This window comes from Heloderma suspectum, chromosome 2 (assembly GCF_057233095.1).
Source record: "Heloderma suspectum isolate Gila_16-S chromosome 2, 16-S_ref, whole genome shotgun sequence".
In the NCBI taxonomy this organism is placed as follows: domain Eukaryota; kingdom Metazoa; phylum Chordata; class Lepidosauria; order Squamata; family Helodermatidae; genus Heloderma; species Heloderma suspectum.
Genome location: NC_139459.1, coordinates 159519466 through 159544749, shown reverse-complemented (window position 1 = coordinate 159544749; position 25284 = coordinate 159519466). Strand labels below are relative to the sequence as shown.

General features: G+C 45.5%; 1 long non-coding RNA gene across 1 annotated transcript in view; it reads right to left on the bottom strand.

Moving 5' to 3' along the window:
* Positions 1 to 25284, bottom strand: part of LOC146353003 (uncharacterized) — a 54504-nt gene that overhangs the window by 8734 nt on the left and 20486 nt on the right. The window contains exons 2-3 of the long non-coding RNA XR_014787924.1: positions 23267 to 23399; positions 1452 to 1534 (exon numbers count right to left, since the gene is read on the bottom strand). This is a non-coding gene — a long non-coding RNA (uncharacterized LOC146353003). The remainder of the gene's footprint in view (positions 1 to 1451; positions 1535 to 23266; positions 23400 to 25284) is intronic.

The following is a 25284-nucleotide window of genomic DNA, read 5'->3' as shown; positions in this document are numbered from 1 at the left end:
CTATCACGGCTAGATTTGCAAAGTCAGCCGTGATAGGCTACGTCAATAGTCACGTAGCCTATCACGGGTGACTTAAAAAAAAAAAAGCGCGTACAGATAATGGCGGCCCCCATAGGGAGCCGCCATTCCCGTTCCTTATTTGGTCGCTGTAGTCTACGTAAAGATTTACGTAGACTACAGCGACCAAATAAGGAACGCGAATGGCGGCTCCCTATGGGAGCCGCCATTAGCGTACGCGCTTTTTTTTTTTAAGTCACCCGTGATAGGCTACGTGATGATTAACGTAGCCTATCATGGCTGACTTTGCAGATCTAGTGTTTTTTTTTTAAACTTTCGAGTTCGTGGCCGGGCGAGGCGGGAAGCCTCCTCCCCGGCCTGAATTTCGGCCGGGGCGAGGCGGGAAGCCTCCCCCCCCCAGCCTGAACTTCATGGGGGGAGCAGCGAAGCGCCTCCCCCCCACCGCGAACAAGCTTCGGCGAAAGGTAAGGGACTTTCGTCCACCCCTATGTTAAAGCCATGGAGTCTGTATGTGCTTATAGTCTTAAGATGTAACGTAGGAGGCAGCTATGTCCACAGCATCCCTAGAGATGCGAAGGCCTGGAAAAAATGGGCGGGAAACCGTTTTTTTCTGTTTTTCTTCCATGGACCATTTCTGCTTTTTTTTTCCCCTCCAAAAAATTGGAAAAATTGAACAGCTTTGGATTATGAAATATTTTCTCTTAGAATTTAAGACAAGGTGTTTATATATTGTTACCAAGCTTTTACTCCCCTTGCTGAAGTTCCCTCTGATCAGACAATAAACTAGAAACCTAAAATATAACTTGGTTTGCTCATAAAATTAATCATGTTTGGTATATTAAAATTTAAAAGTATAGTTTATTCAGACAGTAATTACACATTTACTAACTGGGTTTACTTTTAAAAGTTTTCAAATATAATATTAATTTTATGAGCAAACCAAGTTATACATAATATAACTTTAGGAACGTAAAGCCTGCTTTACGTTCCTAAAGTAGCCTTCCTCAACATGGTGCGCTAGATGTTTTGGACTACAATGGCCAGTATTCCTGACCATTGGCCATCTTGCCTGAGGCTCAGAGGAGATGAAGTCTAAAATAACTGGAGGGCACCAGGTTAAGGAATGCTGTCCTAAAGGAACAAAGTGACTTTAGATCTGTGAAGAGTGCTAAAAAAAAAAGAAAAAAAAAGTATTGCTTATTTTTCAATGTTTCCCAAAATTTCCATTTTTCCCCAAACACACACAAAGGAATAAAAGCCCAGTTTTTTCCCATAGCTACAAAATTTTCAGAAATTTTACATCTCTAAGCATTCCCATGGCCTACCAAACTAGTAACTCTATTAAAAAAGGAGATAAAGTTGGTCTGGCATGACTTATTCCTAACAAACCCATGTTGACTCCTAGTAATCAATGCATTGTTTTAGATACTCACAGACATTTCTCCATCTCCAGTCTTCCGGCACCTCAACTCTCCAGGAATTATCAAAAGAATACAGACAGCAGCTCTTTCAGCATCTAGGGATGTAATTCATCTGTAATTCAGTCACACAAAATAATAATAATAGTAATAATAATAACCACCACCAGGGGCGTTACTAGGTTCTTAAAAGATCCGGGGCACAGGCCCATAACACAGATTTGCATATATGAGTCTAAGCGCACGTCTAATATGTATACACGTGTGTTTGTGTGTGGTGTGTACATGCAGTGTGCTTTCGTGTGTGTATAGATTACAGACAGACAGACAGACAGACAGACAGACGAAGTGTGCACTGACCCCCCATCCCACTTCAACTCAGACCCCGATTCAGCATTTTGGAAAACATCCTTCTTCTACTCTGGCCAATTTGTAGTCGGACCAATTCAGCTCAGCACCAAACTGGAGCCAATGTTTGGAAAAATGAGTCTTTATGCTTCCTGGTGACTACCATGGGAAATTAGGAAAAAATTTAACTTTTTTTCTCTTGGTCAGAACTGGATGATAATTTCAGGTATAGTAGCCCCCTAGAAGGGGATTACACCTGCCCAATGTCAGAAAAATAGGTGCAGGGTTTATATTTTGACTTTCTTTTAAAGGGAACTGCCAATAACGTTTTAATTCCTTGGAAGAATTGGATAAAAATTTCAGGATTCATTGCCCCATCAGAGGAGATCCTGTCTGCCAAATTTCAGGATCTTTCCTGGAGGCCCTATACCAAGTGCCCCACCAAATGAACTGAAGCCAGTAACTACTAGGGAGAGGGCCTTTTTAGTAGTTACAGAATTGCCTTCCCAAAGAGGTTTGCCTGGCATCATCCCTGTGATCTTTTCAGGACCAGGTAAAGACCTTTCTGTTCATCCGGACCTTTTGTAGTCCGGGCCTCTCAGTTTCAAAACCAAGGTATTCAATTTTGGGGTGCATCTTGTTTTGTTGTTGTATTTTATGTTGCTCTTGATTTTATGGTCTTATGTTCCCTTCTGTATTTAAATTGTTTTATGTTTGTTTATTGTAAGAGAACTTTGGTATCTTGGATGGCATTCAAATGGCATACATAAAAATAAATATTGGGCTACTCTGATGAAGACTCTTTTTTGGGAGCAGGACAGCCATGCAAAATATGTTGAGGAAAATGCAAAGCAAGCTGGAAAATATGTCCAGCTGTCACAAAGATGAGGAGAGGGAGAGTGCCAAATAGAAGCACCTTCAACTTATAGGGGATTGCCTATTCCTAATTGTTTTGACCACTTGCAACAGGGATGGTGTGGTGCGGGCTTCCTAACACCAGTATTCGTAATTCCCTTTTATTTTATTTTTATTACACAACATCAATCCCTATGCTAGAGAAAGTAAAACACTGCCCATAGAAGTGGTGTGTGTGTGTGTGTTTAAAGTCAGCACCTTATTTTCTAATTATACCAAACAAACTGACATCACAAGGTGTGCTGGCTGGGACAGATTTGATTCTGTGTTATTTAAGGAGGTCTTTGTCTTTCCTGCTTTGGGTAATTCAGCAAATGAATTTCTAGACTGCGAACACTTAAAAAACAAGCTGGAATTGCCCCAAACCATGAAAGCAGAAGCAGCCTGAATAAGCTGAGGCCTCTGAACAATTGCCTGGCAAGAGGGAAACTGGGAACATACACTTCAGATTTGTGGCCGTGCCCTATCTGAACAATTGGTCTTAAATATGACAGGCAGAACTTCTCATGGCCTGAGGCAAAGGCTCACCTCACCCACAAGTAGCATTCAGATTTCAGATGACAGAAGAGAGAAGAGAGAAAACAAAGGAGGGAAGAGCAACAAAACAAGTCCAGGAATGCTAAAGCCCCTGTCTCTCTAGCAGAACTAATGTCTACGATAGCCTCTAATGTGTATGGCCAACCTTGTGTATGCTCAGCCTCTAATTATGCAGTACCAAACACTGAGGGTCCATTTTCCTATTGTTTCTGCCTGTCTTATAAAACAGTAGTGAGAGACTACTACTTCACTGATATCCTGTCTTAAGTCTCTGTGATAGTCTGCTTGCTGTTCATAACCCTTAAAAAGCATTGTCAGTACATGTGTGCAAGAAGGAGAGACTGTGTTGGGGGAAGTGTGGACAAAAGGATAACTTTGTACGTATTTGGTGATCCAGCCCCTTCGATGCAAGCATTTTGGAAACAGCAGAAGAGATAAAAGAAATAAGTAGCCCTGACATACCACTGGACCCCAGTTTGATACTTTTAAAGGTGGGTGGAAAGAGAGGGGATATTTTTAGTTATAAAGACTATATTCTTGACTTGTTACCTGCTGCAAAAGTTTGTGTGGTTCAGAAAAGGAAAAAATATCCAGAGACCGCCTTTGGCAGTAGATTAGTAAAGACAGGTTGCTACCTGTAACTGTGGTTCTTCGAGTGGTCATCTATGCATTCACACATATGGGCTCTGTGCCTGCGTGAAGCCTCAATTTGGGAAGCTGAGGAATTTTGGCTGGAACCCCTCCCCCACTGTCCCAGTGCACATGTCCCTAGAGGGTTCCCATTGACTACCTCAGTTCCTTGAGACCAACATTGCGGCCTCAAAACCAAGAGAAAGAAACAAATACCTTTGGTAGCCAACATCAAGCTTGAGTATACCAAAGAGGGGATGGTGGGTGGGTCGTGTGAATCCATAGATGACTACTTGAAGAACCACAGTTACAGGTAAGTAACCTGTCTTTCTTCTTCGTGGTCCCTATGCTTCACACATATGGGCGAGTAGCAAGCTAAATGACAATAATGGCGGGTGAGTGTCCTACTACAACACAGAAAAGAGGACAGTGCTGTTAGAAATGGACTGACCTTTCCCTTTGCAATCAACACCACAATAGTCAAAGCTTCAGGCTAATATGACCAGACTCAAGGAAACTCTCAGACTGACACAGGCTCTCAACAACTAATCAATAATCTCTAAGCAAAGGAGATGAACCAGAGAGTAGAGAAAGTTGCTGGCAATTTGGGTAGGAACCTCACGGCCAAGCTTGCTTCGCAGTGATGCCTCTCCCTTAAGGTGGCTCCCTCCTATGTTGGCCTCCAAGAGTGGCTATCCGGGTGGAGCACCTGAGCACTGCCCCTAACTTTTCCCACTTAGCTTTGCAATGTGCCCTAGCATCCCTCAAGTCACACCCCTCTTCCTCCTCCTCTTTGGAAACTTGAGTTCCTACGGTGGAGGGAGGGGGCAGGGATTGAGCCTGGGCCATCTGTTTGTCAAGGCTTTCTGAGAAATCTCTCCCAGCTTCTAGACGCTCTGGGGAGGGTCCCTCCCCCATGCTTTGATCTCGCAGTTCTAAGTCTGACTTAGAATCAGAGGTGTCAGACATCTGAAAGGGCTGGGACTCATTCCTGACAGGCATGACCAAAAGCACAGTCAGCTCTAGCCCAAACATCTAGTCTGCAGTGCCTAATAAAGGTAAACAGTGTCGACCAAGTTGCAGCGTGGCACAGTTCAGGGATGGCAAACCTGCTGTTAAATGTGACCGACATCACTACTGCATGAGTAGAGTGAGCTTGGACTGGGGCAGACAGTTCGAGTCCAGCCAGCTCATACGATAGTTCAATAGTCTTTATGACCCATGGCTCGAAGGGCTGAGTCAAGAGAGGCTGGGCTTTGCAGTTGCCACCGTAGCAGACAAAAAGGCAGGGTGTCAGTTGAAAATGTTCAGTCCTCTTTTTTCCTAGGTGCAGAACTTGGCATTTATCCCTATTCAATTTCATTCTGTTGTTTTCAGCCCAGTGCTCCAGTCTATCAAGATCACTTTGAATTTTGTTTCTGTCTTCCAAGGTATTAGCTATCCTGCCCAATTTTGTGTCATCTGCAAATCTGATCAGCATTCCCTGCACCTCCTCCTCCAAGTCATTAATAACAATATTGAAGAGCACTGGGCCCAGGTCTAAGCTCTGCGGTAACCCTCTCGTTACCTCTCCCCAGTTTGAGAAGATCCCATTGATAAGCGCGCTTTGAGTCCAATTCTGTAGCCAACTGTGGATCCACCAGATCGTTGTTTCAGCTAGCCCACTTTGAGCTAGTTTGCTCCTCAGGATATCATGGGGCACTCTGTCGAAAGCTTTGCTGAAGTTGAGATATATTATGTCCACAGCATTCCCACAGTCCGCAAGGGAGGCTACCTGATCAAAAAACGCGATCAGATTCGTCTGGCAGGATTTGTTCTTGACAAATCCATGTTGGCTTTGAGTAATCACTGCATTGTTTTCAAGGTGCTTCCAGATGGATTGCTTTATCATCTGCTCCAGAATCTTCCCAGGGACTGATATCAGACTGACTGGTCTGTAGTTCCCAGGTTCCTCCTTTTTACCCTTTTTGAAGATAGAGACATTAGCCCTCCTCCAGTCATCTGGCACTTCAACCGTCCTCCATGATTTCTCAAAGAGAATAGACAGTGGTTCTGAGAGCTCTTCTGCCAGTTCCTTGATTACTCTAGGATGCAGTTCATCTGGCCCTGGAGATTTGAACTCATTCAAAGTAATTAGGTGTTCCTTGACCATATGCCTGTCAATCTCAAGCTGCAATCCTGCCCCTTCAGCCTGTACTTCGTCTTTGCCAGGGGGCTCATAGACCCTCTTTTGGGAGAAGACTGAGCCGAAGTAGGAATTGAGCACTTCTGCCTTTTCTTTGTCATCTGTTATCATTTTGCCATCCTTATTTAATAGTTGAACCACCACTTCTTTCCTCTGTCTTTTACTATGCATGTATCTGAAGAAAGCCTTTTAGTTGCTTTTAGCCTCCCTTGCTAACCTCAGCTCATTCTCAGCTTTAGCCATCCCTGCAATCCTGTGCTACCTGCCTGTACCCTTCCTTTGTAGCTTGGCCTTCCTTCCACTTCCAAGTGTACTTTTTTGTTTTCCGGTCATCTCTGAGCATTTTGTGAAGCCACATTGGCTTCTTCTGTTGTCTTCCACCTTTTTTTTCTTGTTGGAATTGTTTGTAATTGTGCCTTGAGAATTCCCTTTTTTAAAAGCTCCCATCCATCTTGGACTCCTTTTCTCATTAAGAGTCGCTTGCCATGGGACCTTACTTATCATGTGTTCTTTTCTTTCTTTTGTCTTTCCTTTGATATAATATTTTTTTTAAAGAAAAACAAAACACAACAACATAAACACACAATACACGTGCACTAAAATATCTCTTAAGATTGCACGATATCTACCTTTGGCTCCCCTTACATAACAAATGCTCATTATTATTTACTAGTTCTTATCTTAGTTGTATATCATACAGTGAGTTCATTGACATTATCTCATTTCTCCCCTAATTTTAACAACAACAACAACAACAACAAAGAAAATTATCTATCTCAAACTTCAAAATCCACATACACAGATATCATTTTTCTCTATTTCTTGTACAAATTCTATAAAAGGTTTCCAATCTAACATAAATTTAGTTGTTGATCCTTCTCTAATTATAATAATAAGTTTTGCCATCTCTGCCAGCTCCATCATTTTCATGATCCACTCGCTCACAGTTGGTATTGTTTCGTTCTTCCGCTTTTGTGCATACAATAACCTTGCAGCCGTTGTCATGTAGAGAAAGAGGGTTCCCCCCTTCTCTTTTATGTGTTTATCTGTTAGCCTCAATAAAAAAAGTTTCTGGCTTTAATTCTATAGTAGTCTTTAATATTCTTTGAGGTAAACACTGTATTAGTTTCCAAAACAAAATATTTGCATAGCCTATCACGTGAAAAAGCAGGGACACAAATGGCGTCCACTACACCATTTGCAGCCGTAAAGGTCTTAGTTTAAGCTAAATGCAGCCATTTACGGCTGCATTTACCTTAAACTAAGACCTTTACAGCTGCAAATGGCATAATGGATGCCATTTGCGTCGGGAGTCAATCAGCCCAGCCAGCGATACGGCAATGGTGGCTGTATCGCTGGTGCTTCGGAGCCGGCAGGCAGCTCCACAGAATTGCTGCAGAGCGGAGCCGGCCGGCCAGGATTCCAGTGGGAGGAAGGGATCGCCTCCCCACCGCGGGCAGATTCCCCCCAGAGCAGCGGGTAGGGAATCCGCCCATCCCAAGTGTTTACCAGTGTTTCCAAGATGAAGGAAACCATTCTAGGACGAGTAATGTGAAGTTGTTGATGTTATGATAAGGGCACTGATGCCACAAAATATATGATAGGATATTCTTAAGACAGCTGTACCGTGGGGTTGGGGATTTTTTCTCTTGTGCCTAGGTGCTTTTTTTAAATCCCTCACACCAAAAAAGGGTTTTGTTGGAGTTCTTGATGCTTCTTGAATTTCTGCATTAGTGCTGTTCAGTTCCCAGGATCTTCTACTACTCTATGTAGGCTTCCAAATGTCACGGAATGTGATGCTAAGCAACAAAGAGCACACAAAAGGAAAGTGCACAGGTGTGTTGTAGCAATGTGCACTATGCATGAGAATTATAACCACAAACTCCTGTGCAGCTTTGCCCCTCACCCTCCAGGAAAAATTCCTGCAGATGCTCCTGTTGTATACATTAAAAATGGCTTAATTAAAAGAATACAAACAAATACCTGCCACAAGGAGCCAGAACTGAGATCTGCGGGCTGCACACCAGCCAGTTCTTGTACATGGCATGGAAGAAGCTGAAACACAAGCCAGGCTACAAGTCTTCAGGGGGTTGGCTACAATGTTTTGATTCTCCCACAATAGACATTGCCCTGCTCAAAAGTATGCAGCAGCAAGGCCTGCCGACTACAGACTATCAGATAACAGAAGCTGGGAAACAAAGTGGGGAAAAGATCAAAAGGAGCCAGCAGTCATTTCACATTTTGCCCATCCAAACGGTCAACAGAGAAACTATCACTGACTGGTACCTCTCACCAGCAGTCTACTCACTAAATTCATTGCTCACTGGGTTGGGAAAACTTTGGTGGCTGGCTGGCTGCTACTGAGTCACACTAAGCTGTCTATATTAGCAGTCCTGGAAAAAAAATACACCTAAGGATTTGATTCAAGTAATTTCAGTCTCTCTCTCTCTCTCTCTCAGTACAGTACTCTCCATCATACAAAAAAGTGATTTGTGAAGGGCAGTCTGCTTGAAAACTTCAGCAAAACTTCAGAGGCCCTCCTATAAACTCTTTGCAAAATCTATGAATGTAAAGGGTGGAATAATGACTCTGCATACTCAGAACTAGCAAAACCTCTTCAGGTCTTCAGCATCCCACCTTGATATATTAAGACATGTTGGTACGGTAGGATTTGCCCATGCCTGTTGGCCACCACATTCCTAATAATAATATTTATTTATGTAATTTATTTAAAATATTTCTTGGCTGCCTTTCAGGGCAGAAGACCTCCCAAGGTGGCTCACAGCAATAAAATACATAAAAAGTTAAAATATTAAAAATGATAAAACATAAAAACAATAAATAGGACAGTAAAAGTAACATTAAAACCATCAACAATGTTAACAGCAGTAACAGCAACAATAGCAGTCATATCAAGAGAATGCCAAGGTAAAATAGTATGTTTTCAAGGCCTTCTTAAAAGTCTGCAATGATGGAGCATGGTGGACCTCCGATGGCAGCTTATTCCAAAGGTGTGGGGCCACTGCAGAGAAGGCCCTTTCACATGTGATCACTCACCTGACTGCTGTCATGGGTGGGCAAATGAGAAGGGCCTCTCTTTCTGATCTTAAAGTGCAGGCAGGCTGATATGGGTTAAGGTGGTCTTTCAAGTAACTTGGTCCCAAACTGTTTAAGGCTTTACAGGTCAAAACCTTAACATTAAAGTTTATTGTTCTTTGTATTTTACTTTGGAAGCTGCCTTGACTGGGTATTTACCCTTACATATACATATTTTAAATAATGGGGAGAACAATCTTATGGCCCCTAGACATCCCTTTCCTCCTAATGGTTTTGGCTGAAATTGCAAAATTAGCCACATGTCTTGAATATTTGCATTAGAAACCAAAAATTATCTTTAGCACTTTGATTAATAAAGGACAGTGGTCCTTTACCCTTTTAACCTTTCTACTATGTATCAACAACATTCATCCAGAGACAGTGTGGCAGGCTTTTCACAGCTTTTGCTTTGCAGGCAGACAATTGTTCATCATTATAAAATTGTATTATAAAAATCTACCTTTGCACACATTTCTTCAACCTAACTTTCTCTTTCACCCACTTATACTCTCACACACCTCCTGTCCTCCTTCAGCTCTTCAAAGAAAATGAACATTATTTGTCAAATTATTGAGAGAGACAGATGGACCTGCTTTTCTCAGCTCGCCCCATGCCACATTTAGAATCTACTGCTACATACACTAGATCACCACGTGACTTACTGGCTTCTGTGTAGCCTCTAGGGAGCCCACAATGATGCCCATTAGCCATGAGATTTGGATGTGGTCTTCCTCAGCATGGCTCAGACAGCACCTATATGGCCACATTTTAAGTTTCAGCAGATCATTCCCCCAGGTTGACTTTGCAGAAAGTATTTCCGCATGCTCAATTAAGCCATTGTCAGTCTGCTGGAGGAAGAGACAGGCAGAGTTGTGGGAAGCAATAAGTATGCATGGTAGCAGCCAGAACAATGGTAATAAACGAAGAGAGTCTGAGTGTCACTGTGATGTGGAGGTGGTTCATGGGGGTTAGTGGGGCTCTGCCCCTGCCCCCACACATTCAGTAAAACTGGGTGTGTTTGTATTTTAGATGCATCAAGATGAAGATGGTACACACATATTGAATATGAGAGAGAGAGAGAGAGAGAGAACTAAAACCACCATGTGTCATTAACCCCATAAATGATTGTCAATATTACTGTGGAATTAGGATACTCTCACATAAATGTACAGTGCCCATCTATATAAAAGCCAGTTCCCAACTTTCCATCAGAGTCTGGAGCAGGGGTATAGAACCTCTTTCAGCCTGAGAGCTGAATTCCATTGCAGAGAAACTTTCAGGGGCTGCACTGAACGCAAAAGGGGTGGGGCCAAAATACCTTAATATTTTAGCTTAAAGCTCTTGCTGCGAGCAACTATGCCTCACGAGAGGCATTTCAGCCTTTTAGATTGTGGAAAAGAACTACCACAAAAATCCAGGAAATCACTAAACAATCAGTGGTTGAGAGAAAGTGGTGCAGCAAGGGGAAGGAGTGTGGCCATTTGGGGGACAGAAGACACTGGTGTGATCGAGAAACAGAACTGCAGAAGGGGCTATGCAGAGTGTTGGTTCTGTCTCTGGATCTCTTAGACATAATAGACTTTAAGGCTTGAAGCTTTCAAAAGCCAAACATGAGACAATTTTAGTGCCTCCAGTTCCATAAAGGCATACGCCACAGAGTACACCCTGGTTCCTCTGACCCGCTAGCAAGGTAGATGACCTGGCTGAGATGGACTAGCCTGCAATCAGGGTCACTTGGAAACTGGCTAGATCCATCATAAACATTGTACTTCACAGATAAGAGCTGGGTCATTTCTTAATGATTGGGATCATGAGATTAATACCTGTCCCAGGGTCCTTGAAAGATCCATCCCTCCCCAACCCCCGGAATACTCGCCGGCCCTGGCTGGCTCTGCTCCGCGGCAAGTCCGCAGAGCTGCTGGCCGGCTCCAGCCGCTGGCAGACTTCCAGCCGCTGGGACGCAAATGGCATCTGCATAGCAGCCACCATTTGCGTTCCTGTTCTTCAAGTAATAGGCTACGTAAATCTTTATGTAGCTGATTACTGTAAAGAACAGGGATGCAAATGGTGTCCGCTATGCAGACGCCATTTGCATCCCAGTGGCCAGAGCCGTCTGGCAGCTCCGCGGACTCAGACCAGGGCTGGAGAGGATTCCAGGGAGGGAGGGAGGGATCACCTCCCCCCCCCCCGCGGACCCAAGGTAAGGGGAGTTCCCACACCCCTACTGCGGCCCAGTCTCATCCCCCCACCCCCGGTCCATGGAAAAATTGTTTTCCACGAGACCAGTCCCTAGTCCCAAAAAGGTTGGGGACCACTGCTCTAGCCAACATCCAGCCTGTTTCTTTGACTGCAGGTCCCCAGTATACCAGGGAGCAGAATGGGCTCCACAGTGCCAGGTACAATCAAGTTGATGGCTCTCAGCATCTCACTGTTCCAAAGTGAAGCTAGGGTCTCGTCTCATTCACCAGCTTTCTCCACTGGAAAATCCCCAACAGCATTCCATTGGATTCCATCAGTCTCCTGGGGTGGACCATCCGAATAGGTTCCCCACCCCCGCAGGAGGAGAGTAATGCCATAAGTTCAAATCTCACCAGGAAATGGTCTCACCATGACAATGGGGTTACTTGGCCCGAGGGGCGTTGCTAGGTTCTTAAAAGACACAGGACACAGGCCCATAACACAAATGTGCATATATCCGAGTCTAAGTGCATGTCTAATATATGTCTGTCTGTGTGTGCGTGCGCGCGCGCATGCAGTGTACTTGAGTGTGTGTATAGATTACATACATACATAAGAAGTGTGCACTGACCCCCCACCCCACTTCAACTCAGACCCCGATTCAGCATTTTGGAAAAGATCTCGCTTCTGCTCTGGCCAGTTTGTAGTCGGACCACTTCAGCTCAGCACCAGACCTGAGCCAAGGTTTGGAAAAATGAGTCTTTATGCTTCCTGGTGACTACCATGGGAAATTAGAAAAAAAAAACCTGTAACTGTTTTCTCTTGGTCAGAACTGGATGATAATTTCAGGCATAGTAGCCCCCTACTAGAAGGGGATTACACCTGCCCAAATTCAGAAAAATAGGTGCAGGGTTTATATTTTGATTTTCTTTTAAAGGGAATTGCCAATAACATTTGTATTCCTTTGAAGAATTGGATAAAAATTTCAGGATTCATTTCCCCATCAGAGGAGATCATGTCTGCCAAATTTCAGAATGATAGCAGCAAGAGTTTTTGTGCAAAGCTGGCCTTGACATTGTGAGGACATACTTATCTCCCTTTGTTCCTTGTGGGCCATTGTTACAAAATTACAGACAGCCTACAGTTGTCCACTCATCCAACAATCACTCCCAGCTGAACAATCACAACTTGTAGTTTGTGGTTATAACCACCCGCTGGTCAGGACATCAGGCTTGTCAACCAACCAGCCAAAGTAGAGAACAAGTAAAGTGCTTATTTCTTAGCCATTCAACCTACTTCCATTGGTTCATGCTCATTCCATCTCACCTGGGGTGTGGCAAATAGTTCCCCCCACCCCCCAGCTCTCACCAGGGATAAATGAATACCACTAATGGAAAGGATTTTTCCTTGCTGTGTTACAGCTCCAATCAGCCCGGAGTAGTCACTGGTAGAAGCAGAAAATAGATTTTTCCAACCTTGAACACAAAGAGTGCTTTGAATAGACGCTGGTGCTTTGCTGCTTTCAATAGCCTGTGGCAGAGCACACAGGTGTGGCTTTTCCTGAAGTTGTCAACTTGACTCCCTACCATGCAGCTTGTAATGTATGCAAACATCTGAAGATGATGATACATACAAAAATATAAAGAGAAATTATGAAAGCAAAACAAAGCGGCAGGCAGATAAATCAGCAGAACAAAGGAGAGGACTGATGGGGAACATCAGAGGAACAGGGATCTCTGTTGTTTTTGCCAATGTATATTTTAGACTGTAAGCTCTTGTGAGCAGGGAGCACTCTATATTTGCCTATGAAACTCTTTAAGGCATCACAAACACTGATGGTGCTGTATAAATAACAACACTGTATAAGTAAAGGATTGTAATAAAAATAACTCCTTGCCGCTTTCTTTTAAGAATGTAAGTGCACCTTACAGATAACTATTTGAACTGACAAATACCCTATAAGAATGAGTAGTCCTGCTCTCCCTAGAAGGCCAAATTGTGTAGTATTATCTGGTATGATTTTGTTAAATCCGTTCCATATGTGTTTCCCAGATTGTCAGGTGTCTTTTCTTCCATCATCCACTCATTGATGGAATTTATTTTTTTTTTAGCAGAAGTTCATTCTACATGTGCTAATTTATATTACCTGGGGGGAAAAAACTGAGTTGTTGTCATGTGCGAACTGAGTCTCTCTCGGTGTGTACGTGTGTTTAAAGAATCATTCTCTTCCCAAGTTAGAACCTGGGCTATTATTCTGAGAGACCCCTCCCAGGCCAGATCAGGAAAAGATTAGAGGCCCTAAGCCTTCAATCAGCTCAGGATATATTAATTTAATTAATTAAATTTATTAAAAGGCGTGACCCCATCTTCTGGCCTTCGTTTGCTGCTCTGCAGTGCCAGGTCTGTTACCCAGAAAACCTCCCTCATCCATGACATGATTCTGGATGAGGGTGCAGACCTGGCATGTATTACGGAGACCTGGCTGGCCGAGGCTGCTGCTCCAACCCTTGCAGCCATGTGTCCAGCTGGATTTTTGTATGCACAGCAGCCGAGGGCTGGGGATCGGGGAGGGGGAGTGGCTGTTATCTACCGAGAGTCCTTGGTCTTCACCAGGCCCCCTCTCCGGGAGACCAAGGTTGCTGAGTGCATGTACTGGAGGTTGGGCCCAAAGGGCAGTCTGGGGATTCTGCTCGTGTACCGTCCACCCCGCGGCACGACTGACTCCCTGGCCGAGGTGCTGGAGGTGGTCTCTGATGTGCGTGTACAGTCCCCTAACTTATTGGTGTTGGGGGACTTCAACATACATTCGGAGGCCATCCTCACAGGAGCACCTTGGGACTTCATGGAGACCATGGCCTCCTGGGAACTGCACCATTTTGTAACTGGGCCCACCCATGTAGCCAGTCATGCACTAGACCTTGTGTTTGGTTCTGGAGAAGCGGGGAGTGATCTGGAAGTCGGGGGTATATCCACCACCCCCTTGTCATGGTCAGATCACTATCTGGTGACGTTGGACTTCTCGGTTCCACAACCCCTCCGCAGGGGTGGAGGACCCATTAAAATGGTCCGCCCCAGGCGTCTTATGGATCCAAATGGATTCCTGAACGCGCTTGGGAATTCTCTGGGGCACACCAACGGCCACTCAGTCGAGACCCTGGTGGGTGGCTGGAATGCCGCAATCACTGGGGCATTAGATCAGGTGGCTCCGAAACGCCCTCTCCCCCTGAACAGGGCTCGGACTGCACCATGGTTCAATCCGCGGTTACGAGCTCTGAAACAGGAGGTGAGACGGCTAGAGCGCCGGTGGCGGAAGTCTCGCTCCAAAGACGATCAGACACAGGCTAGAGCTGTATCTTCAGCCTATCACGTGGCGGTGAAGGCAGCAAAAAAGGAATATTATGCTGCCTCCATCGCGTCTGCAGAGTGCTGTCCCAGGAGGCTGTTCCAAGTGGTCCGGAGCCTGGTCGGTCCTGTGGCTCCGGAACCACTGGAGCATTCTAAGGCCTCCTGTGAGGCCTTGGCAAGGCACTTTGCAAATAAAATTGATCAGATTAGGTGTGTTACTCTGCACGCTGTGGATACAGTTAGTGAGCAAGAGGCGGCCTGTGGCAAACCGGTTTTGTGGGATCGGTTCCAGCTTCTTCCTCCTGATGAAGTGGACAAGGTGCTTTCATCTGTAAGGCCAACCACCTGCTTACTTGATCCTTGCCCATCTTGGCTCATTATGGGCTGCAGAGAGAGACTGGGTGAGGGGATCAGGGCGGTGGTGAACGCCTCCCTTGAGGAGAGAGTGATGCCATCAGCCCTCAAGGAGGCAGTGATAAGACCGCTCTTAAAGAAGCCCTCCTTGGATCCTCAAGTTCTGAACAACTTTTGCCCAGTCTCAAATCTGCCATTTTGGGGCAAGGTGATTGAGCGGGTGGTGGCGGTGCAGTTGAAGGCACACTTGGAAGAAACTGATTATCTAGACCCATTTCAGTCGGGCTTCAGGCTTGGGCATGGGACAGAAACGGCCTTGGTCGCCTTGGTAGATGATATGAGGAGGGCTCTGGATAGGGGTGAATGCTCCTTCCTTGTTCTCCTCGACCTCTCAGCGGCTTTTGATACCGTTGACCACGGTATCCTCCTGGACCGCCTGGAGGGGTTGGGCACTGGAGACACCGTATTGCGGTGGTTCCGGTCCTTCCTCTCCGGCAGGTACCAGAGGGTAGCACTGGGAGAGGAGGTTTCAGACCCGTGGCCACTCACTTGTGGGGTGCCACAGGGTTCCATCCTCTCCCCGATGCTATTTAACATCTATGTGAAGCCGCTGGGGGCTATCATCAGGAGGTTTGGGGTGCAGTGTCATCTATATGCGGATGACACGCAGCTCCACCTCTCATTCAAATCTTCACCAAGGTTGGCCGTAGAATCCCTGTCCAAATGTCTGGAGACGGTGAGTGGCTGGATGGGGAGGAATAGGCTAAAGTTGAACCTTGACAAGACCGAGGTACTTTTGGTAGGAGACAAGAGGAGGCTAGGGGATGTTGACCTGGTGTTGAATGGGGTACGGCTACCCTTGAAAGACCAGGTCCGCAGCCTGGGGGTCATTTTGGACTCCCAGCTGTCCATGGAGGCTCAGGTGTCAGCTGTGAGCTGGACAGCGCTGTATCAACTCCATCTGATACGGCGGCTGTGCCCCTTCCTTCCCGACCATCTGCTCCCATTGGTAGTACATGCCCTGGTGTCCTCTCGTTTAGACTACTGTAATGCGCTCTACGTGGGGTTACCCTTGAAGACGGTTCGGAAGCTGCAGCTGGTACAGAACGCGGCGGCTCGCCTGATTAAAGGCAGCCGCCAGTGAGATCACATCACTCCAGTGCTGAAGGAGTTGCACTGGTTACCAGTTGTTTTCCGGGCCAAATTCAAGGTGTTGGTTTTGACCTTTAAAACCCTATATGGTTCCGGCCCAGCCTATCTTAAGGAGCACCTCCAGCAGCACCAGACAGGCCGCTTAACAAGATCAGCCTCGGATGGCCTTCTCTCTGTCCCATCAGCCAGGACTGCTAGACTGGTGGGGACGAGGGAGAGGGCCTTTTCTGTAGTGGCCCCCATTTTGTGGAACTCCCTCCCTAGGGAACTCCGTCATGCCCCCTCTTTAATGAGCTTCCGTCGTGCATTAAAAACGTGGCTGTTCAGGCAGGCATTTGGGGTGGGTTAGGGTATTTTAGAAAATGTTTTTATTGTAGAATTTTATTGTTTTATTGTATGTTGTACATCGCCCAGAGTGGCTGGGTGACCAGCCAGATGGGCGATTAATAAATTAAATAATAAATAATAAAATAAATATTAATTTAATTGGCTGGGATATAAATCAGGCTTAAGAGTAAGGGACCAACTGGGGCAGGTGGCATCCCAGTTGTTTAGGGAACATTTTCAAAATTGAGAAGATAGATGCCTCCCCCACCTCCTCCAGCTCTGTTAGAACATTTAGAGCAATAGTGTTCACAGGACACACTAGTGGGCCACAAGAAAAAATGCTGATGCTCCATGATAAGTCCATTAAATAATTAAAGGCTCCCGCAAATCCAAAGTAACCACAAAGGGGAGGTTGCTCACCACATCACTCACTGCTCTGGCCTTCCTCCTTTCCAGCCAGCCTCACAATGCAAAGAATCAGCAGAGGTAAATAAGTACCCACCCCCAGGGGAGGCTGCTGTTATGCCTCTGGATAAGTCACTGCACCAGGCTTTCCAGGGGTGCACTGCAGAAACACAGGGTGGGCTTCTCTGAGGACTGGTAATTCCTACTCTTTCCCATTGTAAAAACTAAACATTTTCATGTGTAACAGTGAAGTTTGCCTCCAGTTTTAATTCTGGGGTGGGGTCAGAGGAGCGTGTCTCAAGTATGTAAAGTCTGGGTAATGCTTGGTTAGGACAACAACAGGGAAAGGACCACGTACTTGCAGCTTTAAAACTCTTTTTTCTACATGATCTATAGACCACAATAATTTTGCAAATTCTAGAGCTGCTGGCACCTTGAACCCATGATTCAGCACAGGACACCAGCATTTTGTAGTGGCAAGAGTGTTGGATTAGGAGCTGGGAGATCCGGGTTCTAGTCCCCACTCGGCCATGGAAGCTCACTGGGTGACTTTGGGCCAGTCACACACTCTCAGCCCAACCCACCTCACAGGGTTGTTGTTGTGAGGATAAAATGGAGAGGAGGAGGATAATGTAAGCCGCCTTGGGTTCCTTGCAAGAGGAATAAAGGCGGGGTATAAATGTAATAAATAAATAAATAAATAAATAGGGATGATCAAGTCAGAGTGTATTATTTTTAGTCAGAGACTGTTACACATTAGAATGAAGTGTATCATGAAAGAAATCTGTTCTATAATAAAAGCTCAAAGAGATCTATAGTCTAATTTAAATGCAAGTTTGATGAACAACCATTGATGAGTACTCTTTGAGTATGGCTCAGTCAGCTGTGGATCCACTTAGTAGTAGTGCCATCCAGCCCTCACTTAACTAGCTTGCTAATCAGCGTATCATGGGACACCTTGTCAAATGCCTTGCTGAAGTCCAGATATATTATGTCCACAGCATTTCCATGATCTGCTAAGGAAGTTAACTGCTTGAAAAATGAAGTAAGATTAGTCTGGCAGGACTTGTTCTTGACAAATCCATGCTGGCTTCCAGCAATTAGTGTCAAGGTGTGTCAAGGTCAAGTGCTTTTGAATCTGCTCTAGAATCTTCCCAGTTATTGATGTCAGATAGACTGGCCCGCAGATTTTCTCTTTTGCCCTTTCTGAAGGTAGGGACAAGAGTTGCCCTCCTCCAGTCATGGTACTTCACCCGTTCTCCAGGACTTCTCAGAGATAATAGACAGAGGTTCTGAGAATCCATCCTTTAACTCCTTCAACACCCTAGTATACAATTCAGCTGGACCTGGGGACTTGAACTTTGAAGTGCCTGGTTTATTTATTTACTAGATTTATTAGCCACCCATCTGGCCATCTACCCGGCCACTGTAGGCGGAGTACAGTACAGATAACAACACCAAATACAACAAATGTACATAATCATAATGTACATAATATGAGCCAACAATGTACATAATATGAGCCAACGATGTGATGTGGCTGCAAAAAAGGCAAACGCTATTTTGGGCTGCAGTAATAGAAGCATAGCTTCCAAATCCCAGGAAGTACTAGTTCCCCTCTACTCAGCACTGGTTAGGCCTCATATGGAGTACTGTGTCCAGTTCTGGGCACTGCACTTTAAGAAGGACAAGGAGACAAGCTGGAGAGGGTTCAGAGGAGGGCAACAAAGATGATCAGGGGACTGGAAACAGAGCCCTATGAAGAGAGACTGAAAGAACTGGGCATGTTTAGCCTTGAGAAGAGGAGACTGAGGGGAGATATGATAGCGCTCTTCAAGTACTTGAAAGGTTGTCACAGAGAGGAAGGCCAGGATCTCTTCTGGATCATCCAGAGTGCAGGACATGGAATAATGGGCTCAAGTGACAGGAAGCCAGATTCCGGCTGAACATCAGGAAAAACGTCCTGACTGTTAGAGCAATACGACAATGGAACCAATGACCTAGGGGGGTGCTGGGCTCTCCCACAGTGGAGGCATTCAAGATGAAGCAGGATAGCCATCTGTCAGGGATGCTTTGCCTTGGATTCCTGCATTGAGCAGGGAGTTAGATGATCTTATAGTTCCAACCCTACTATTCTATGATTCTATGATCAACTGAATAAAACAACATTGCTCTAAAAAAAAAAAAAATCCTAACTCACCTCAAGTGCCCGCCTGAACAGCCAGGTTTTCAAAGCCCAGTGGGAGCTCATCAAATAAGTTTTTTGTCTCCACGGGGAATTTGCTGAGAGTTGGATGTGCTTAGAGGTCATTTGGGGCACATGACATCATGCCCATCCCACTGCCATCCCAGAGATTTTCGCAGAAAAACAGTTTTCTGAGATTACTTTTAGTCCAATTCTTTTCCTTAATTTGACTTGTCTGCACTTCTGTTGCGGTATGTACCAACCCTCCGCATTTACTTTGGCGTAATAGCCCTACCCAGGGGTGTGTCTTTCACCTGGCTGTGACCTCAATGACCTTGGTTAAGCGGTGTTCCCCAATGTTTCTCCTCCCCGTGATTTCCTGATATTTCCGCCATTTTGCAGCTTGCCATTCAGGAGTTCTGAGCTACCTCATGGTATTTACTTCGCCTTGCCTACCACTAACCTCTGGCAGCCATCCCCCCAAAGGTATAGGTGTGCTCTGCTCAACAGCCTCTACCTTTAAAAAAAATCCTCTTAAATCGATCCTGCATAAAAGCGCAACGTCGAAATAGCACATTGCTGCTACAATGTGAACCTGAAGTAAGTGCGCCAGTTTCACCAACTACAGCCGCCTGAGGGGGAGTGGATTTATTTACAACTGGGGTATGGGGTGGGTGGACATAGAATAAAAAAAGGTGGGAAGACCAATGAGTGAGGCTTGTTTCCCACCCCATTTTTCCCCCTGTGTGCACTTTTGCCTATTGCTTCCAAACGACCCCTCTTTCTCCCCTCTCCTTCGCCCTGCTTGCAATGAGAAGGAAAGAACATGATAAAGCGATAAAGCAGAGAAGGAATTTCACGTAACAGAGAAACTACAGAACATCAAAGAAGCACAACATCACAATAGCGATTTAAGATAGGATTGGGAAAGTGAAAGAGCACTTTAAGGTGAGCTACAGTTAGCATATAACCCTTTTACTGTAGGGGAGAGAGATTTATTTCTTCCTTCTGAGTAAACATGCACAGAAGGGGGGATATATTAAAGACTGAAAGCAGGCTACTTAAAGTGAGTGAGTTTCCCCACTACTGTAGCAATGTGAGGAGTTGCTGCTGCACTCCTGGGGATTTTCTCAATGAGAATGGGAAAAACTATTTCCATTGGGGAAACAAGAGGGCAAAGTCCCCAAGGAGAGCACTACTTCACTTGATGGTTCCAGCTAGGGATGTACGAAAGTTCCGCCACGGATCTCGGGGAGGCCGAATGCCAGCGCAGTGAAGTACTCATAAAATACTTTTCATATAAATTATAAATACTAATTTATAACTATATAAATACTATTTTTATTCTCCAAACTGAATACGTTTCCATATTTTCTAAAGATGAACTCTCTCCTACAAAAGAAATTTGTACAGACACATTTCTACTATTCACTCTGCTCATGCTCAAAGCCTTTCAGTATCAGCACAGTACAATAAGCAGTCTCTGTGCGAGGCAACAATACAAAGAGAGCACAACCCCACAAGGACCCCAGTGCAGAATAGGGTTGCCAAATATGGCTGAAGGTATGCCTGGAGATTTCCTTCTCCTGTCCCAAATATTTTACACAATACTAAACTGCTAAAATCTCAAGGATTGCTTTCAACAATCTCCTGGAGATTAATGCTGATTCCTGGAGACTCCAGGTCAATCTTGGAGAGGTGGCAACTCTAGCAGAACTACACAATTTATACTTTTAAGAACATGCTTTTTTAAATCTATCAAGAAAGAATTACTATTAAACATGTCAGATCCCTATATAGCCATGTGTAGCTAGATCCCTGGGTGACTTTTGGCCTCACTATCTCACAGCATAACCACAAGTTTTTTGTGAGGATAAAAAGGGGTTGAGGGAATGACATGTCTGCCACTTAGATCTCCTTGGAGGGAAGAGACACAAATTTGAACATAATTCCTTGTAGAGAGGGAGGGGACAATGGGGTACATATTTGAACATCAAAGCCTACTAGGTTTTGAACCTCCCTTTTTACACCAACTAAGCCTTTTAGAGGAACCAGACCCCTTGCAAAGGGAGGGGGGAATTTGCTTTTCAGAATTGTGCCTTCTCTTCTTAATACAGCAGTTGGTTCCTATATGGCCCTGCTCTAATACAGAAAAGTTAACAAATTGGAGGGAAGTGGTATCCAAAAGGTATCTGAGGGGCTGGCCCTATTCAAGACTCCCTGGAATTATGTGATTGGCTGAACATTGCCTTACAACTGCTGGCAGCCTCTGTTGAAAGCTTTGATAGTTCTCTGAGAAGAGGGGCCCAACAGTGAAACTAGTAATAACGAATCTAGTGACTGGAAGAGTGCCCTCCCTAAGGAGAATGGAGCAAGGGGCCCTCGTCATGTGAATCTCTAGACTGCAGACACCTTCCCATTGCCCTGACAGGATCGGACAGGCCTGAATGAAAAGCCCGCTTGAAACTAGAGAGTCAGACAGGAAAGAGAAGCAATGGGACTGGACAACCAAAACAAAACCAGTCAGTGACCTAGCCTAGGTCACACTGAATTATTTAACTGATTAAGTTAATGCGATTAAATCTTTAAATACTTTTTTTTCTTTTCTTTCTTGGTGGGGGTATGTGGGCAAATCCCACTGTGCTCTATTGATCAGTCAAGATGGTTGATCCCCTTGTCTTTCCCTCCATCCTCTGAAGGAGAATGTTGTCAGCAATGCAAGTCAGAAATTTCCTGGAGAAACCATACTTGGCAGAGTTGCTTCCCCAACAGATATCAGGGTAATTAAAAAAAACCATTACTACTACTACATGCTTCCTTGAAATATCTGCAATTTGTTTTTGCAAAGCATCATCCACATCTTCTCCTTAGCTGGGTGCTTGGTACTAAACGCCAACCACATAATTGTTTTTATTCTTTGCTCAATTCATTTTAACCCATAGCTTTCAACAGGGTTTGTTCTCTTGAATTTCTGTACAGGTATATACATTTCTAACATATAGTGCAACTCTGCCCTTTTGTGGCTTCTGTTCTTTTTGATCAAGTTATATCTTTCAGCTGCTATGTTCTACTCATGAGAGTCATCCCACCAAGTCACAGGTATACCTATTAAGTCATATTTACCTTCTTAAATCAAGTGTTCAAGCTCATCCTGTTTATTTCTGTAATCTGAGTGTTAGTATAAAGAACATCAAAAGCCATGAACTTTATGCTTCAGGGACCTGCCTGCATTTTTTTAAGAGGTTTAATAGGCCTCACTACAGTTGCCCTTCCAGCTCCTATTACAGTGCATGAGCCCTTATCTGTAGTCCTTGCTAGGGATGGACGGACTCCCTTGCGTCAGCCAAGTGCAGGCACTTGCAGAGTCCCTGCTGCTGCCAGCCCCCGTGAGCTGGGCTGCCCAAGCCCTGGAGGGCTTGGCGAGCAGTCCGGAAACATCCCACAGCTCCCTCTCCTCGATGCGAGCCACCATTTTTATGCAAGATGGCGGCTCGCATCGAGAAGCAGGTGGCTGCGGGGGTGTCCCCACTGCCGCCACTGTAGTTGGGGGGAGGATAGGTGCTCCCTTCTCCTCCCCCCACCCCTGCTAGAGCAGAGGCAGTGGCTAGGGACAGGCTGGTTGTTTTACATACAGTAAGTGTAAAAGAAAATGACCAGCCTGTCTCTCGCCACTGCTGCTGCCACTGTAGCGGGGCAGGGGGAGAGGATACGTGCTTCCCTCTGCCCTCACCAACTACAGTGGCAGCAACAAGGGGCAGGCTGGTCATTTTATGTAAGTCTCTTACACTTACGTAAAACAACCAGCCTGTCCCTCACTGACACTGCTGTAGCGAGGGGCAGAGAAGGGAGCACCTCTCTTCCCACCCCACCCCACCCCTACTACAGTGGCAGCAGGGAGGGACAGGCTGGTCATTTTACATAAGTATAAGAGAGGTGCTCCTTTCTTTCCCTCTCCGCAACAGGCGGCACTCTGATGGACTGGGCACCCGCACACTTGCCCAACTTGGCACGTGGTGAGTCAAGCAAGAGCTGGGGTCCATGGACAAGCATCCAGGGGGGCTGAACAGGGGTTTTTTCACTGGGCTTCAAGCCCCAACTGGAAGCCCGTGCCATCCCTAGTCCTTACCTCTGGGCTTTTGTCTCCATCTTCCACAGATTTTGGTTTAAACTCACCATTCTTCCTGCAAACACATTCTTCCCAGTCTTTCTGAGGCGCAGTCCATCTCCTACCAGCAGTCCTACATCCAAAATGGATAAACCATGGTCCCAGAAGCCAAATCTCTCCCAATGACATCATCTTGTAGCCCTAGAATTAGAATGTGGACCTGTCAGACACTCAACCATATTCCCTCCCTCCTCTTGCAGTGTTTAGAGAAACTAAACCAAAATATTTTAGAGACATAAGTCTGCCCAGTTCTGCTTGGGCTTCAAACTTCTGAATTCAATGCACATTCCTAATTAGACAGACAGACAGATTATAGATGCATGCAAATATAGAATTACTAGAATGTGTTTATATATCACCAATGAAAGCAGTGAAAGAAAGAGTGCCTCTGAGCAAATGGAGAACCCTTCTTCGCTCACCACCGAGCACTTTCAGCCTCCCCTTCCTCATTGTTTCCCTCCACACAACAATCCCTTCTCGTTTTTCTGAACTCCAGCAATTCTTCCTAAAAACAGATGTTTTGTTTTTGTTTCATGAAACTCTCCTTGTTATGTGCAAGCTCTCATTGTACCTTCCTCCCCATAACTTAATTTGTGCCAAGACATCACCAGGATTCAGCCAAAGAGTCTGTTTTCAAAACTAGGGCAAACTTATGGAGAAATCTGAGTGTGTACTACGTGCCTTTCTCTTACCACTGAAGCTACAGTCCATGCAAAAAGAAAAAACACAAATGACAAAACATGCATAGGGTAGTCAATTCAGTGGATTAGAAATGGGTGGGCCGTTTATTAAGCCTGTAGTATCATGATCACAACTCAGGATTTATTTCTGAGTAAGTGCAGAAGATCAGGCTGCAAATCGTAAGTAGAATCCTACGTACACTTTCCTGCAAGTAAGCCCCATTGAACATAATGGACCTTACTTCTGAGAAGACATAGTTAGGATTGTATAAGTGAGCATTTTTTAAAATCTCTTCTCCACCCCCCACCCCCAAATTTAATTCCTATTTTTATTAAAGCACAGGAAGCTGCCTTATACTGTTCAGAGGGGACACCTGCATGTACGTGTGGCTAGGAACGTAGGCTAACCTTATACGGAGTGAGACCATTTGTCCATTCTTTCCTAGCCCTACCTTGAGAAGCTGAGGATTGAACCTGAGACCTTCTGCATGCCAAGCCTTAGGGGTGTACGAAACCCCGCTTACCTGGCTCCGCTGGGGTCCGCGGAGGGGGAGGCGATCTGATCCTCCTCCCAGAATCCTCGATGGGGTGGAGGCGATCTGGTCCTCCCCCCCAGAATCCTGCCTGGACGGCTGTGCTCTGCGGTCAGTCCATGGAGCCGTCGGCCAGGCTGATCCGCAGCGGGGCCTCCAGCCGCTGCCGGGCTGCTGTGGACACAAATGGCGTCCTGCGTAGGGGATGCCATTTGCGTCCCTACACTAGGCCGTGATAGGCTATGTAAATATTTACATAGCCTATCACGGCTAAAGCAGGGACGCAAATGGTGTCCCCTACGCCATTTGCGTCCCTGCTTTAGCCGTGATAGGCTACGTAAATACATACGTATCCTATCACGGCCTAGCGTAGGGATGCAAATGGCGGCCACTACGCCAGCCACCATTTGCAGCCGCAGCAGCCCAGCAGCGGACGCACTGGACAGACGGCAGCAGGTAGGTCCGTTCCAGGGGGATTTGGGGGGGGGGTAGTCAGTGCCACCATGGACTCCAGGGGATTCCAAATTCCACAGATTCTAAAGAATCTGGCCTCACTGGAGTCCGTGGCGGATTTCTCCGCCATCCCTGCCAAGCATGTACTCTGCCACTGAGATATGACCCTACCTATTGGTGAAGAAAGGCAACCGACAAACAAAGCAGTGCCGAATTCCTTCCTCTGCAACTGCGTGAAGCCAATCCTCTGGGCGAGGAGGAGGAGAAGGCAAACGGCGAATCCTCTTCAAGCTTCTCTTGCCAAAAAAAACATTCCTCTCTTGAGAATTCCCTAATACATGCTCTGGATGGAATAAGGAA